Below are 17,589 nucleotides of genomic sequence, written 5' to 3'. Positions count from 1 at the left end.
AATTCTAATACCAAACTGTTATTGTTTCATAAACTAGGAGAAAATTGAGCTGATAACGAGCAGGAGAAGCTGGCAGAAACAATAGATTTTCTACTCTTTCTTTCTATTGTGTGTAAGCCTAGTTACCCTAGTTGACCAGTTAATGACAACACATAATGAAATTTTCCTGGCTGCTAATTAATTAGCTCTAATTTCACTAGTTTTGTTACTGGTAAGGCTTCCACTAATTCTATGTGTGAATGTCTTCTTACCCTACTCATCCTATTTTCCTCTTTGAGCTTCCTCAAATGTAGAGAACCCATTTGATTGACTTAAGAGTCAGAAGAGACTTACAATCAGAGAAAAAGCAAAAAAGAATGACTATAATGCCAACTAGTATAACTATTAATTAGAACTTATGTTTTGAGGATTTTCAGACAGAAGAGGGGTAGAAATGATAATAGTTTAGTTTTAGGAAAGCTGTAGTACACAAATAGAACCCCAAATCACACCACAGATAATTTTCCAGGAATTTAATATATCTGATATACACTCAATTTGTGCCCATGAATGGTGAGCAACTGGAAGTAAAGGAGAATCACATAGTTACATTTCTGGACAAATCAGGTTATCAGAATGATGCAATAATGACAGTTTACCTCAGTCACTTCTTAGGCTTTCTTATTTACTATGCTAAATGTTAAATGAGATTCCTGAGTAAAAGCATTACAATGACTTCAGCATTGTGGGACACGAAACACAGTGAGAACTCAGAGCAGGGAAGGAAATAAGTCAGGTAAGCAGGAAAAAGAATTGAAAGAGCTGAAAGATGTATTACTTGGCTGTCAGGTGTTAGGAGAGTTTATTTGTGCTTCTTCTTAATCTTCATAACGCTCTTGTCAGAATGGTAGTAACATACCCATTTTTTTAGATGAGCGACCTTTAACTGTAGGTTGCACTTGATTGTCTGCCAGGTTTTCAAGTCTGTGATGGGGACAGTAATGTCAGAAATTTCAATCCCAGTCAAATCAAGAGCTGGTAGAAACACCATTAAGGAAGTGCATAGTTTTGACCCAAATTTAACCACATTAAAATGTTGTCCTTTCTTCTCCAGGATGATAGTCTGTATTTCAAGAAGAATTCTAATTCTTGCCCCATAACAATTTCTCTGAGTTCTTTGTGCCAACTAAAGCCTTTGATTGATTTTCGTATTAGCAAAGCCCTGGAATTCTATGCAAAATGCTATGAATAGTTATCTACCTATCTAATTATTTTTAGCAAAAGGATGCAGAGCCGTTATCAGATTCTCAAAACTCAATCAGATTATCTAACAGTGTACATTAAATGAGGTAATGAATGCCCTTTCTGGATCCAAACATTATAATATTTTTAATCCTTACCGTGGTGCCTGAAATGTCTATTATCTCTAATTATCAGTAAGGGAACTGAGGCGTCGTAAAGTCTAAGTAAGTGAGAGGTCTGGAATTCAAATCCAGGTCAGTTTCAGTCTTGAACACCCCTAATTCTGTAGCCTACACTGCATTCTATACTCTTACTGTAGATAATCAATAAATGTTCATTTATTTCCTTTACCCCAGTTGGGGACAAAGAACATGGGTGTGTGAAAGAAAGTACAGATCAGTTTTAATGTAAATGATATAATAATAATGCTAGTCAGCAGTTATGGAATATTCATATTGTGCTAGGAGTTGACCATTAAGTACTTTACAGGCATTCTTTTATTTAAAATCTCATATATATAATACCTACCTTAGGAAGTAGGTAATATAAATGTTGCCAAGGTGATTGAAATAACGTGGTCACGTACAGGCAATGAAACTGGGAAAGAGTTTTCTGGGCTGATGGTTGAATTTTGGCCAAGACATTAAGGGGAGAAGGGATGAGCACTGGTGGGGAGACTGAAAACTTATTCATCGTAGGGAGAAAGCACTGGTGGAAGCATTGTACTGCTTGCTTAAGAACTGTTACCCTCATAACCCCAAAACTGAGGTTTTGCTGAAAGCTGAAGGCAGATTTCTTGCAGTGTGAAAAAGAATTTACTGATATCTCTTCATCTCTTCACGTTTGAACACGACTGTTTTGCAGATTGGTTGAAATGACTCAAGTTCTCTTTCAGATCTGGACTAAATGTCTGTATCACAGCATCAGGGCCTATGAAGCAGCATTTGCAAGCCCATACTCACCTCCCCCCTTTTTAGTGTTTTGCACTCTGGAAAAGCAAACAACAGCAACAACAATATCTTACTTCCTTTTATCTATAGTTATTATTAATCTTGTCAAGAAACCCAATTTGATATATTTATGCTAAAATATAAATGAGATTTTTCCAGTTTTATTGAGATTGAATTGATATATAATATTCTATCTGTCCAAGGTGTACAATGTGATGATTGATATATATATATATATATATATATATATATATATATATAGTGTGAAATGACAACCACAGTAAGTTTAGTTAACCTTAATTCACATAATTACAAATTTTATTTTTGTGATGAGAACTTTCAAGATCTACTCTCTTAGAAACATTCAAACGTAAAATACGGTATTGTTAACTGTAGTGACCAAGCTGTACATGACATCACCATTACTCACTTATCTTATAACTAGAAGTTTTTATCTTTTGATCATCTTCACTCATTTTCCTCACCTCCAACCCCCAGCTCTGGCAACCATCATTCCATCCTTTCTATCATGAGTTCAGTATTTTAGATTTCACATATGAGATCCTAAAGTATTTATCTTTCTCTGTCTGACATTTCATTTAGCATAATGCCTCCTAAATCCACCCATGTGGTGACAAATAGCCAGATTTCCTTCTTTATCATGGCTGAATAATAGTAGGTTGTATGCACCCCATTGTCTTCATCCATTCATCCACAAAAAAACACTGAGGATGTTTCCATGTCTTGGCTACTGTATTGGGTTGGCCAGAAAGTTCATACAGTTAATGAATACACTGTTCAATAAAACTAGGTAAAAATGAAAATTGTGTCTTTTATTTTTACTTCAAATAAATCTTTGACAAAGCCAGCTAGGCATCCCTTTGAGTAATGACTTATATCATGTTGAAATATTTTAAACATATGAACAGTAATAGCTTAAATGACAAATGTTACTAATATTGACACAATTGATCAAGGAGAATATGTTAGAATATGTTAAAATGCAGATGGACAGTGAAAGAACAAATATAACTTTTTTTTTTTTTTTTTTGCGATATGCGGACCTCTCACTGTTGTGGCCTCTCCCGTTGCGGAGCACAGGCTCTGGACACGCAGGCCCAGCAGCCATGGCTCACGGGCCCAGCCGCTCCGCGGCATGTGGGATCTTCCTGGACCGGGGCACGAACGCGTGTCCCCTGCATCGGCAGGCGGACTCTCAACCACTGCGCCACCAGGGAAGCCCCCAAATATAACTTTTAACTAAATATTGTCTTGATATTTAGACCATTGGTTAAGAACATGATAACAGGTTTCATCCATTTCAAGAAAGCAGAATATTTTCAGATCACTTAACATTTACTAGGTATGTTAGTCTGGAAGGATATATTTCATTTACATGTGTCATTTAATTTAACCCCATCCCTCTGTAATAGATAGTGTTATCCCTATTTGCAGATAGGAAACAGGCTCAGAAAGATTAAGAATGTTACCTAATTCTAGTAAGTAGCCAAACCTAAACTGATCTAATTCCGGGGCAAAGCTCCTTCTGACACATCAGTGTGGGTCTTTATCTCTTTGAGAATTGTTGAACATTAAAAACCTTCTTCCAGGTAAATGCATAAAGAAACAACATGAGCAATGATATAACAATACAAGTCTCACTAAATAATTAGTGTGTTTGGCCTTGCTTTTGCTGATAGATCTTTTGCAAAATTGCTTTTCTCTGAGATAGTGGACTTCAAATATTTTCTTTGAAGACTTTCCTAAATTATACCTATCAGAAAGCTACTTTGCTTTAAGGCTAAAGAAAAATGAAAGCTTACTTAACTACACTTAGGTACCAGAGTCATACTATGAACTCTACACCTGCCAGGATTCACGCTAAGATAGGGTGGCTCCACAAACTGTCCATAGTACTGTGATTTCTTTCTGATATTTTGAAGTAGAAATAATTTAATAACTATTCACAAAAGAGAGAAACACTGTTTCTTGGTCCTCAGTATCATACTGCTGTAGGCTAATTCTCTCTTGTTACCCCTTAGTATAGAGAGTGTGTTTTGGGGACCCTCCTTCACGATCTTCTCCATTGCAAGAGCATCTTACATAAATCCAGGACTTCTCAAGCAGCCAGTTTTGCCAGATGGTCTTAGGGTTGGTTGTACCCATATATGGATAATCCTGAACTTCTCGAGTAAGGTCCTTATAGAGCATAATGGCTAAGAGAATTGGTGCTGATACCAGACCTGAGTCCAAATACTGCCTATGCCCCTAACTAGCTGTGTAACCTTGGAGAAGTAACTTAAGCCCCTTAAACGGATTAGATTTCTCACCCGGAAAATGGTATAATAAATGCATCTACCCTATATGGTCAGTGTGTAAATTAATCTAACTTGAGATGGTGCATGTTAAGCATTAGCACAGTGCCTGTCTCTTATTAGGAATACCTGCTTTTATTATTAATTATTCTCTATATTCCCAGGTTCAGCAAGGTGCCTAACATATAATAGTTGTTCAGCAAATATTTACTGGATTGAACGAGCTCTGAAATTTAAGCATTGGGTCAACAGCAAAGTAGTCACCCCACCATCATTTCTCCCACAGAAAGGGAGAATAGATGGAAGCCAGCCATCATACTTTCTTTTCTTATTCTAAACTTCCCATCCAGGCCCAGCAATAAAATAATCTTCCTGAACCCCAACAATTTCGAGAATTTTTCAAATCACTATTTGAAAATAGTTGGGTTTCCCTAATCTAATATGCCCCAGGACCCCAAGGTCACCAAGCTTATATTAATGAAGTCTAGTTAAGAGAAATGATTACAGTTAGTAAACCAACTACTTATGAGCTCATTGGGCTTTTTAAAATTTACTATCTGCACTTCATAGAGACACAAGTAGTTTGCTTTTGTAGGACACTCAACAGTCAAAGTAGTCTTTTAAAAAGTACAAATCAGATGCTATTATTGCACTGCTTCTAACCTCTAAAGGCTGTCTATTGTAAAGAGATTAAAATTTCAACTACTTAGCCAGGCTCACAGGGACCATGTGGTCTGGTCACTTACTACATCTTTCCCTGACCTTCATGGGGTTCGAGGCACAGTTATCTTTTTCAGTCCCTCAGATGCAACAAGCTCTACTTCTTGCTCTCCCAGCTTTAGATTGGCTAATCCTTCTACCCAGACCAATTTCCCTCTGATCACTAAGGCCTCGGTTCAAACGCCACCACTACTATCTTGACCAAAGAGACCTGCCTCCTCACTGCCTCTCCGTCCCATTGTCCAGTCGTATTTCTGTCGCTGTACAAAATTTATTTACATGTTGACTCTGTCTTCCTCCACCACTGGACATTTGCTTAAGAGCAAGGACTTTGTAATTTTTTGCTCACCACTGAATCTTCCAAGGCTTGCAGCAGACACTGGCACATAGAAGGTGTGTAGGAAATGTGTGTCTAATAAATGAATAAATATGTGAATGGAAGAAAACTGTAAAACACTAACACAAGAATATTCTTCTTTCAAAAGAATAATGAAAAATAATTTCATTCAATAAGAATTATTCTTAGTTACTGATACATGGCTTAGTAGTTCCCATTCAATTTAAAATGTTCCATTTTTTCCTGATACTTCACAAGTCATTAATTAAATGTTGCTCACATTTAAGGCCAATCTGTGAGACATTATTTAACTTGTCCAGCATTAACCCAGCATTAACTTAGGTGGGGCTCCACCAAGTACTGATCATGTGACCTTGGCCTTTCATTGCCTCAGTTTTCTCATTTGTAACATGGGTATAATAATAGGCTTATTTCATAGGCCTATGAGGAGGAAAACCTCATATATATATATATATATATGTGTGTGTGTATATATATATGTATTTAAACAGTGTCTTAGAATAGTGTCTGGCACATGATAAGCTTTATAGAGTATTGACTGCTGTTACTAGTACTGTTATTATGAGAACTAACTGTTGAGAATAATCCTTCATATACTGGTTTATTCCACTGAAGATAAAGGAAACTAATAGAATATTAGAAATCTGATTAAATACAGAAAGCCAGTAAAATATACCAAGACAGAAGATGATGAGAGTGTAAAAGCATAGAAGAAAAAAAACGGTTTTTGTTTTTCTTTTTCTTTTGTAAAGAAGGAAAAAGCCTAGAAATAGGACAAAAACTATTCATTGGCTATACTGACATGGAGATCGCTGGTGACCTTCATAAGTAAAATTTCAGGACAGTGGGCAAAGAGCTTACGGTGAGAGAAGTCAGATGGATGTAAATTCTAGAGTAAATGGGACGTGAGGACATGGAAACAGTATATGAAGATAACAATTTTGAAAAGTTCAGACAGGAATTGGCTAAAGAAGATATGCAGGGATTAGGGGAGGAGGGAGGCTTTCATGTTACACGTATAGTTTTTAACATTTTAAGTTGGAGTTACTAGTCTAGAATGAGGTTGAATTTTGGCAAGAATCATTCATAAGGAGTTAGATGGGTTGTAGAAAATGCAGTGCTGTGAAGTACTTGAGAAGATGAGAGAAAATGAAATGCTATCTGTAGTGCACATGGCCTTTTAACTTTCACTCGTGTAGTAAAAGGGAATACAAAGATCAACGCAAATGCTAATGAATTAATGGATTTGGCAGTGGACTATTTACTGACTTCTGAGTTCTTAATGAGCTGTGAAGCACCTCACCAGCTCAGAATGAAGGAAGTAGAGAGGATGGAGGGACATTTGAGGAGGGCAGGTAAAGCTTCTCAAAAAATAGTCCTTAAGGAGAATTAGAAAGAACGTACTGTAAGTCAGAGCAGTATTTCCAGTCTTGAAAATCCATTTGAAGTTGGTGATTATTAATTTATTGGAATACCAATTTGCCCTGCCACATGATTTTTCTCCAGCTACCTGGATATAAGTTACACAGAGGCAGAAAAGAGTGAGAGATAACAATCGAGGGAAAATACAATTAGTATTTTTTTAAGCTTTTTCCACTTCCCCGCTCCAACTCTGGGGAGCCTTCCCGGACATGGCTGCCCTCCCAGCCTCCAGTGGCACTCTGTTATCAAAGAATTCAAAGAAATGGAACATAGGTTTCCAACTTATTAATTTAGCAAAATCGAAAATTATATATAATGTCTTCTGTTGGCAAAGTTTCTTGCAATATAATTTGGTTCCATCTTTTGACAAGTAATTTGGCAATGTCTAGCAAGATAAAAATGTTAATAGCTTTTTACACATTAATTCTAATTCTGGAAGCTTATGCCAATAAATAATTTATAATCCAGAAAATTATTATATAAAGATGCTCATTGTTATGTCATTTGTAATAACAAAAAATTGGAAACACCTTTAATTGTTAACAGTAGGAAAACAGTTTAGGAAATTATATCCACTTAGTAGAAAATTACACAGTTACTATATTATAATTACAAGATGATGGAGCAAAATAGAATAATGCTTAATAAAGAAAGAATGAAGAAAGCTGACCTAAATTTGTGTCTTCCTTATGACAGTAATTATGTAAACATATTTATTAAAACTTAAAACCAAAGTAAAGTTTTAAAAGCTCTGTACCAGTAATGGGGATTTTATGTTTGTTTCAAAATATTTTTTAACATAACTCTTATAATTATATTTTTTCTACTCCTTTTCTTAAGAATTTCTGATTATTACCTCATTTTTCATTTCATAGTTTCAAATAAAGTCAGCAATTTTATCATCAGAGAAGATTAGACTTATTTGACAGTTCATAATTCCAAGTTTTTTGGTATAAAAAGACCATATACACTTGTAGGTACTTTCAAAAAATAAGATTTTGAGAATTTTTTTTTTTTTTTTGCTTAGTCTTTCCTAGTATGGAGATTAAGCAAACTACCTAAAATTACCAGCCATTCTTTTTTCGTTTTTCTCATTTTATTTACAGAAATGATAACAAATGAGTCTGCAGTTGCCTCTGCCAATTTCTTAAATCCTCTATTATCCACATTATGAAATCATACTAATATGAATGCTTCCAGTATTTTCAGAGCTCTTTAGTTATTATACTTTAGCATTCTGTATGAAGTATCTTATGTAAGTGTAAAATTTAGACTCAACTTCTGGAAGCTTTTGATTTCTTGGTTCAAAAGTGAGAGATCCTTAGTTCAGCCATATGATTAACAATTACTTGTATAGTAGGAATCTCCTAAATTATTGTTTTATGGATACCTGGCAGTTTTCTTGCCATTTCTCAGAAGTTCTCTATTAAACACATTCTCTCTCTCTCTCTCTCTCTCTCTCTCTCTCATACACACACACACACACATTGTGATTAAAAGCACAGACTTTGGCATTATGAAGTCTAAGGTTCAATTTCTAGTTCTGTAGTTTCTGGGCCACCTCACTTTAGGCAAGTAACCTAATATCTCTTAACCTTGTTATTTTCATCTGTAAAATGGAGATTACAATTATATCCGACAATGCTCAAAACATCCGTAATGATTTTAGAGTTTCAGAGTCAGGTACAAGCAGGCACTCAGTAAATGGCTAGTGCTTTTATTACTTTATTATTATTTAGGTCTTGATTTTCCTTGAGTCTGTGAGTCCCCATAATGAAATGTAATTTCCAGTAGATTGAGTAACACCTGTGTTCACCAAAAATTGTAACTGAGTTCATTACTTTCTGTGCAACCCAGATTAGTTTTCTGCCTTTTTTTCTGTGCTGTATGTAGGTGTTCAATCGATTTATTTAATAAATGTGTGAATGCATGCGTGCGTAGATGAATTTTTAAATGTTTCTTTTTGAGAAGGTAGAACAGATGTGACACAGTTGAACAGATAAGAAAATAGTCCATGGAAAAAATGGCAAAGTCACGTATGTGCCCAGGGCCAGCCTAAGGAGAATTACTTTTTTTTTTTTAAGGGGAAATGTGTTGAATAGCTTATTTTAATTATTTTTAAAAGTTAAGTACAGGGACTTCCCTGGCGGTCCAGTGGTTAAGACTTCGCCTTCCAATGCAGTGAGTGTGGGTTCAATCTCTAGTCGGGGAGCTATGGTCCCACATGCCTCACAGCCAAAAATCCAAAACATAAAACAGAAGCAGTATTGTAACAAATTCAATAAAGACTTTAAAAAGTGGTCCACATCAAAAAAAAAAGTTAAGTACAAAAATTTGCTGATGATTAACATATTTAGCACCAATAAAATAATGTGAGATTAGCTGTACTAAAACAGAATGTTGAGCTACATTCACATTAAGTGACATTATATAGTCTAAATTTGTGGAAAACTTCTGAAATGGCTGATAAAAAGGAAGATGGTGAGTGATCTTTGAGCAGAAAAAGACAGAAAGAGAAATGGCCTTTTCTACATCCTATTGTGCCTCTAAGTAAAATGCTTGGTAATCTAGCTACAAAGCTATATGTCATTTGGCTTTAGGCACCTACTGTGATTTACCTTGTGAAGATCAGATTTTGCCATGGATAGGATCTGTAAAAGTATCACACATTCCAGTACCATTGGCAACCACAGCTACCAAAAACTCCAATTTAAATTGATGAACCTAATATCAGATGATAGTATCATTTCCTTGTGGGTGTTTTGGGAAAAGGTGGGTAGGAAATGTATAAAAGTGAATACTTTATCAACTGAAAAAACAATTCATCATTTTGAAAACATAAAATACATTAAAGTTGTTATAGCATCAGGCATTAATATTTCACTGTACTTTAGACATTGCCTACAATCAACATTTTCTGCTCTTTGAAACAAAATCATGCTTGTGGTATGCATTAATCATATAAAAGATTAAACACTGAAAAGAAATTCAGCCTTTAAAGACAATTTGCTTTGATTTATTCAGTGGGTTCTTCCAAAAAGTTTATACCAAGAATTATTGCTTGTTGCATTGGAGTTAGAAATTCTTTCAGAGTTACTTAGTATTTTCTGTAATATCAGTATCAAGGAAGGTTAATCAAATTTACGTATTTATTAGGAAATACAGGCACATAATCATAAAACAAGAAAACACAGCCGTTTTTATAGACTTCATTTTTTAGAAGTGTTTTAATTTTACAGAAAAATTGAGAAGATAGTATAAAGTGTTTCCATATACACTATACCCATTTCCCTCTATGATGATCCACTTACATTAGTATGTTACATTGTTACAATCAATTAACAAATATTGATACATTATCATTTACTATAGCCCATCCATTAGTCCAGTTCCTTAGTTTTTACCTAATGTCCTTTTTCTATTCCAGGATTTCATCCAAAACATCACATTACATTTAGTTGCCGTGTTTCCTTAGGCTCCTCTTGGGTTTGATAGCTTCTCAGATTTTCCTTGGATGACCTTGACAATTTTGAGTCGTTAGGTTTTTGTAGGATGCCTACTACTAGAATTTGTTTGATGCATTTTTCATGATAATATTGGGATTATGTGTTTTGGGGAGGAAGACCACAGAGTAGAAGGGTTATTTTGTCAGATCACATCAAGTGTACAAAGTATCAATATGCATTATGAATGCTGAGGTGGACCTTGATCACCAGGCTGAGGTAGTGTTTTTCAGGTTTCTCCATCGTAAGATTACTGTTTTCCCTTTTTCATACTGTACTTGTTTGGAAGGAAGTCAATATGCTCAGCCCACAACTAAGGAATAGGGAGTTATGCTTCAGATGGAGTACTACATAAACTATTTGGAATTCCTTTGCACTGGAGATTTATCTATTCTCCTGCGTTTATGTATCCAATTATTTATTTATATCAGAAGAACTCATGGATTTTTATTTTATACTTTGGGTTATAATCGAATTCTACTTTAGTTACTTTGTTCCTCAAATTGCTCTAGTCCTGACCCTTGTGAACTCTTTTCAGTTGGCTCTTGTGCCACTCTGAGGTATCCCCATCCTATATTTTTTTTGGAACTTCCTTACTTTCTGACACTATAAGATGGTCTTGCATATAAATCTTGTATATTTACTGCCCCAGTCCTAGAATCAGCTATTTCTTCAAGGATAACTAGGTCTTTTTAGTGGAGAACGGTATTAGACAGCAGGATCTGGGTGTGGGGTGTGCTAATTGCTGCTAGGATGTCATTGCTTCTAGATCTTCTCAGCTGACAGAGCAAAGAGATAATATGTGTGCACATTACCCATGTATATGCACATATCTGTAAGTATCTCTCTACATGACCATGTGTATTAAGGTAATATGAAGCAATATTAAGCTAAACATGAATGTATATTGATGTTTCCAACTTTAATCTGTTACCACATAGATCATCTTAGCCTCATCTCTTGCTTATCTTTAAATTTCAACTCCAGCAAAACACTTGGCTTTTAGAAGTATGAAAATCAAATTGTAGCAACTTTGGGAAGCCACATCATCTAGCAAAATAATTCTTAAAGGGCAAGGTGTATATCATCAAATTTTAATTTACAGTCAGCAGTACTTTTTAACATCAAAAGGCCTCCAGACCTCTGCTTCCAAGAAGATGAAGTAGCCCATTTCTCCCAGGTTCTCCCACTTAAAACTAAAACCCTGAACATAACAACAAACAAACATAGGAAGACTCTGAAAGGTGGAAATGAGAAGGCAGACTTAACTAAGGACTTTGGGACTTGAGGAATGACATGGTGATGAGTCCCCTGTGTTTCCTGTTGCTTCCCATACATCCTGGAGAGGGTATTACAGGACCCCCAATCAATAACCACCAACAGAACAACAGACAAAAAAGCTTCAAAAAAACCCCTACAAAACCCTGTTCCCCCTAGCCAAAGTATGAGGAAAGGGGTTGCTAAAGACAGAAGACCATTTGGGCAATAATATACACACCACTCGAGCCAAGTGCCAGTGGAATATACACACTACTCGAGCCAAGTGCCAGTGGAATATTGCACCCATCCCCTACGTCCTGTTGTTTCAGTTGGGCCAAGGTAGGATTTGATCTTCCACACCACCCCACTCCTGCCTTCCAGAAGAGCCAGCGCTCTGATTCCCCACCAGGGTTGTTTCAGTGTGGTCCAGTGGTGAGCTGAGCTTCCAACCCTTTCCATGAGCAAACAGACTTTAAAAGGTGGTGCCTGACAGGCTAGTTAACACTGGGCTGCCCTCACACAGTCGTGGGGTCCACTGGTGGGACTTAGCATTCATCTCTCCCTGACATCAATAAGAATAGGGTGTTACAGATTGGAGGGAGTAGGCACCCCACTAACCCCCAACACATGATGTCAGTGAGACCCACTGGGGTGCTGAATCCCCATAACCGTCCTGAGGCAGTAAGACAGAATGAGGTGGCACAAGCAGGGCTAGTTGGCACTTCTCTTCCTCTTACCCTGGTGTCAGTGGGGCCAGCAGGTAGCTGACCATCTACCCACACCCGGCATCAACAAGAAGGAATGAAGCGGGAGGAAGGACAGCAAACAGTTCACTTCTCCCCTCCCCTGGTGTCAAGAAAACTACTGGGGAGATGAACTTCCACTCCTACTAAAAGGCAACACAATGATATTAATGTTCCCACTTTTGGGGGGAAGGTGTCAGAAGGGCCATAGGCTAGCTGAACTTCTACTTGATCTGTCTGCAGTGAGACAATGTAAGTGCCCACTTTTGCTGGGGTATTGTCAGTAGGGCCCAATGGAAATCTGTACGTCACCCCCCAGTCCTCATACTACGCCTCAAATAGGATGACTTCCATCTAAAAAGTAATAATAAAATTAAATGGGATACAGAGTCATATAATAACTCCCAATGTTTAGAATACAATGGAAAAATACTCATGACACCAAGAACCAGGAAATCACAGAATAAATGAGAAAAGACAATAAACATACACCAACACTGAGATAAAACGTCTATTGATATGATCAGACAAGGATTTTAAATAAGCTGTCACTAAATGCTTCAATTAGCAATTATGCGTTCCTTGACAGAAATGGGAAAAATAGAAAATGTAAACAAAAGACGAAGTTATAACAATAAAAACAAATGAGAACAGTAGAACTGAAAAATACAACAATGAAAAAACTTTGCTCAAGAGTAGAGTGGAGATTACAAAGCATAGAATCATGAACTTAGAAGAGATCAGTACAGTGTACCATATGTACAGAGAAAAATAGACTGAGGGGTAGAGATGGGAGAAAGAACAGGATCTCAAGAACGTGTAAATAGTAACAAAAGCACTAACGTTAATATCATCAAAGTTCCAGAATGGAAAAAGAGAGCAAGTAGGACTGACAAAGTATTCAAAGAAATCATGACTAAAAAGTTCCCAGTTTTTTAGAAGACATAAACACAAATTCAAGAATCCGAACAAACCCAAAGAGGAAAAACGCAAAGATATCCTTGCCAAGACGCATCATAATTAAACTTCTGAAAAGTGGAGACAAAAAAAATCTCGCAAGTGGACAGGCAGAAACAATGCATCACTTATTGAGAAACACCAATTCCAACGACAGCATATTTCTTGTCTAAAACTCTGGAGTCAGAAGCATTGACATAACATTTTTCAAGTGCTCACAGAAAAGAACGCTCAGCCACAAATTCACACTTTTATCTCCACTTTCCTGTTTGACTTACATTAATGGACTACTAACTCATCTTTCTATATCCAGGACTGCCGTCACTCTTCTCCAAAAATCTAGTCACAGTATTTCCAGAGTGATCGTTCTGAAAATGAAACAAATGTTTCTTATAAAAATACCTGATTGTGTTATGAAAGTTGTCTCTCTTCTAAGTTACCAGTTAAAATCCTTCAGTGGATTCCCATCTTTCTGGGAGTAAAATCTCACATCCAAACTCTCTTTGTCCTTTTGGGCTGCTGTAAGATTATACTGCAGGTTGGGTGGCTCATAAACAACAGGCATTTTTTTCTCACAGTTCTGGAGGCTGCAAGTGCAAGAATAGGGTGGCAGTACGGTCAGATGAGGGCCCTCTTGAGTTCCAGACTTCTCACTGCAACCTCACACGGCAGAAGAGCTTCAGGAGCTCTGTGGGGTCTCCTGTGTAAGAGCACTAATACCGTAATCATTTCCCAAAGGCCCCACCTGCTAATACTATCACCTCCGGAAATTAAGATTGCAACGTATACATTTGGAGGGGAACACAAAGACTAGACCGTAGCACTTAGTGTACATGCAGGGACCATTCATGGTCTGGCTTCTACCACCCTCTCCATTGTCTTCTTTTCTTACACTCCAGTGAGCATTTCTTTTTTTTTTTTTTTTGCGGTACGCGGGCCTCTCACTGTTGGGGCCTCTCCCGTTGCGGAGCACAGGCTCCGGACACGCAGGCTCAGCGGCCGTGGCTCACGGGCCCAGCCGCTCTGTGGCATGTGGGATCTTCCCAGACCGGGGCACAAACCCGTGTCCCCTGCATCGGCAGGCGGACTCTCAACCACTGCGCCACCAGGGAAGCCCCAGTGAGCATTTCTTATACTGATTATGAATGGAACTCCTTTCTGGACTGATCCTTAACCATTCATTTTCTGGCAAACATGAATTTATCTTCTCTTTTCCTCAAAAATTCACCCTTCTTTCGTGTTACATATCCATTTCAATTGCCTTCTACAGGAAGCCCTACTGATATCCCCCATATACTACTCTCCACAGCATGCATTAAGGTCTTACCATGTCCTCCTATAGCACTCTATAATAATTTTTACGGTAACTATGGATTTTCTTATTTGAGTGTCACAATACATTGACTTCTAGGTGGCACGATAATGATTTTAGTAACAGTAACACTGGTGCCTAGTTTAACCCATGGCATACTTTAGGTGTTCAATAAATGTTGGTTGAATTAGTGAATGAATGAATGAATGAATGGTCAGTTTGAAATCTTAATCATGTTACTTTTCAAAAATCTGTTAAAAAGATACCCACATTTTTCCAGACGATTAGGGACTTAGGATCTTCAACTTGATTTAATAGAGGAAATTTTTACTCATACATCATGCTTAAATACCTCAAAGTAAAACCATTAACCCAGGAATTTAAGGTTATCCAGTTGGACTTGCAAGCCAGTAATTAATATCTCCTGCCCCGACTGTATTAGATGGTTTCACTGTTCCACTCATATCTCCCCAGCACTCATCATTCCACTATATGCTGATAGACTCATGCTACCACCTGCAATTATCCACCTTAAGGCAGGCCAGAAATGTACAGGAGTTAATGTATCTGGGTGTAGCTTTCAACCAAGGACAGAGGGGACTGGAAGATAAGTACTTCAAGTTTCTCACCGATTCTTGGGATAACTCTGAGACATGTTCTGTAGAGTTTCACAGAACTCCCCTGAAGTACTGGCAGCAGTTCCCTGCAGGAGTAATTTATTCAGCAATGCACCTCTGTTGTCTTCCTTCCATGCCTCCATTCTCAATTCCCGCTCCACTTCTGAGTTTTCTGGAAGCACCTCCCAGATGAACAGTTTACATTCAAATTATTGCCTCAGGTTCTGCTTCTAGGGGAATTCAATTTATAGCCTCCTACCAATCCAGTGCTCCTTACAGAGCCATCACTGGTACAAGTACCAAGGCATGGCACATTTGTATCACTCCTCCTAAATCCTAATATTTTTAAACAGATAGAAAAGAGCGTGACCTTGAAGAGAAAAATAATTTATATGAGAATAGCCAATGGATAAAGGGAAGGAGAGACAGTGCCATTTGTTTTCCATTAATGATAGTGTGAAATTTATGGGCAGATGGTCTAACAGGTGTGACTATAATTTGAGGAGCCTGCTCCCTTGGTTACAGAAGACTGCTATTGTTATTATTATGGAGGCACAACCTCATGACTTTATTGCTTCACTTGATGTAGCCTTTTCCTTTACCCTTAAATCTTTCTACATCACTGAATTGCAGCCAATAGCTTTATTTTCTCCCTATGGCTCCATCACAAAAAAGACACACATGTGCACACACACACACACACACACACACACAGAGTTTTGTGTATGCCAGTGCTTGAAAAGACAAGCTCATGGTGCATGTATGCAATGGATATTGTACATTACAGGTCTCTGTGAAATAGTCTTCTGCAGGTTCCTATGTTTATTTTATGAATAATTAACTTTAGTAAAGTTAATTTCCTGAAGATCTTGATGAAGACTGAAGAAAGGAAGTAAATTTTAAAGAAAAAGACTTAGAAACTTGCCCTTTTTGCCCTCTCTTTGTATCTTAATGAACAAAGGATAACTGGGCCTTTTTTGAAGTCTTTGCTTGAGTTGAAGACACAAAATGCAACCTGTACTCTTATAATATGTTCAGTTCATGAGTACACAAACTTAGAAACCGTGAATTTCCCTAAAGTTATTATACCATTTAGAAGATGTTTGCTTGGACGTTTACTTAAAACCAAACAATTGAGGTCTATATGTCCAAATAATTTCCTTCTCTCTTGCTGTTTCCATTTCAGTTTCCTGAGTTTCTGGGAAGGCCTTGTTTCCCCAAAGGAACGATTTCTGGTAGAAGTCTGAAGGTCTGACCCAAGAAAAATAATCCAGTATAGCCAATGAATTGAGGACAAGAAAGTTTCCAATCAGGTAGGAACATTTAATCTCATACATTACAATCACCTTAAGTAAAGTGTGCTGATAGCTGGATATGATTTAACTTCTTGGAAAAAGATGCATATATAACCTACCTCACAAGGAAGCTGGTCTCAATTCCCTTAGAGGTTGTGGTGTTTATCAGAGAGTGCCTTGGGGGAAGACGAATACAATAACAGTATGATGCTTTGTTTTTTCATTTTTAGCTCATTGTTGCCACGTACACTTGGTGATCTTGGTGCCTGTGGTTTAATCCCAGGAGGTTAGACATGTGGAACAGCACATTAACCCTTTTTAGTATTTTCTCCCAAGACAAATCATTTTTATAGGTTGTCTCCATGGTCTTCTAGTTCCTTATCAAAATTAAGCATCAAGTCTTCTAAGTGAGCAAAGCCCCAGTCAGTGTGAGGAAATCAGCTTAGTTCTTATTGGGGCACATCTTCTTGGTCTTGGCACAAAGTGAGTTCACATAGGGAGTTAGAAGGAGGAGAATGGGGCATGCGAAAGGGGAGTTCTCTGTTCTCATTTACCTATGCATGTTGAAACTCCACTAACAGTTTTATTTTCATTAGCAATTTGTGATAAAAACTTAGGGTAAAGGGAATAATGAAGCTGTCCCATTATATGGCAGGACAAAAGATAGTAGTGACATCAAAATCAGGGCCTATCCATCTCATTTGCAGCTATATACTCAGTGTTTAGCATGGCATTTGACCCCTCATCAGTATTCAATAAGAAGATGCGTGTTGAATGACTTAAGGATGAATTAATGAATGAAGAAAGTTAATATGGTAGAAAATGTGTTTTATCCTTGTATTTTCGTGTGTTGACTTCTATATTCCAAGACCCAGAACTGTACGTGACACATAGCATATAATCAATAAAATTTTGT

The sequence above is a fragment of the Mesoplodon bidens genome, assembly GCF_964165515.1.
Source record: "Mesoplodon bidens genome assembly, contig: HAP1_SCAFFOLD_453, whole genome shotgun sequence".
NCBI classification, from domain to species: Eukaryota; Metazoa; Chordata; class Mammalia; order Artiodactyla; family Ziphiidae; genus Mesoplodon; species Mesoplodon bidens.
This window is presented reverse-complemented; position numbering follows the sequence as displayed.